This window comes from Trachymyrmex cornetzi, unplaced genomic scaffold (assembly GCF_001594075.2).
Source record: "Trachymyrmex cornetzi isolate Tcor2-1 unplaced genomic scaffold, Tcor1.1 scaffold16, whole genome shotgun sequence".
NCBI lineage: Eukaryota > Metazoa > Arthropoda > Insecta > Hymenoptera > Formicidae > Trachymyrmex > Trachymyrmex cornetzi.
This window is the reverse complement of record NW_017296201.1, coordinates 1198210-1198764: the sequence shown is the minus strand read 5'-3', so window position 1 is coordinate 1198764 and position 555 is coordinate 1198210. Positions and strand designations below refer to the sequence as shown.

The 555-nt window shown below is 27.4% G+C and overlaps 1 protein-coding gene across 1 annotated transcript in view; it reads left to right on the top strand.

Annotated features, from left to right (window-relative positions):
• Positions 1-555, top strand: part of lace (serine palmitoyltransferase long chain base subunit) — a 14036-nt gene that overhangs the window by 12290 nt on the left and 1191 nt on the right. The gene's annotated exons all lie outside the window — the stretch shown is intronic.

Below are 555 nucleotides of genomic sequence, written 5' to 3'. Positions count from 1 at the left end.
TATATATATATATATATATATATGTAGCTATGAATTATTAAGCTAGCAACCTCTCCCCTTAAAAACTGCATCAAAATTGTTTTTTATGAGCTAATTATATGCTCTAGTTCTAGTTTTTATGCTCGAACAGTTTAGCAGAAAATCGCGGTTGAAAATGGGGTACTGACTTAACGTCAAGTTAGCACCTTCGTTCATTAAATTATTTATAAAGTAAAAAAGTAATTACAGTAATTAAATACTTTTATGTGTTTTTATGTTTAATTTAATAAAATTAATATATCTGTAATAATTCAAAAAGTATGTCAATACATATACACATAGGAAATCTTTCGTCAAGCGAGCCACCTGTTCCTTCAAAAATTAACGCAATAAAAAAAAGTTAAGATCTCAAAATATTTGTATACTTGTGTAGTTTCGAATAGAACGTGACTTTTAAAAAAAATTTTATTTAGCGCCTAAAATCCGCAAAAGTCTCGAATGAACCTATACAATATCTTTGCTTACAATATAAAAACTTGACACATCGGTTTGAAAATGATTCGCGAATATCATACA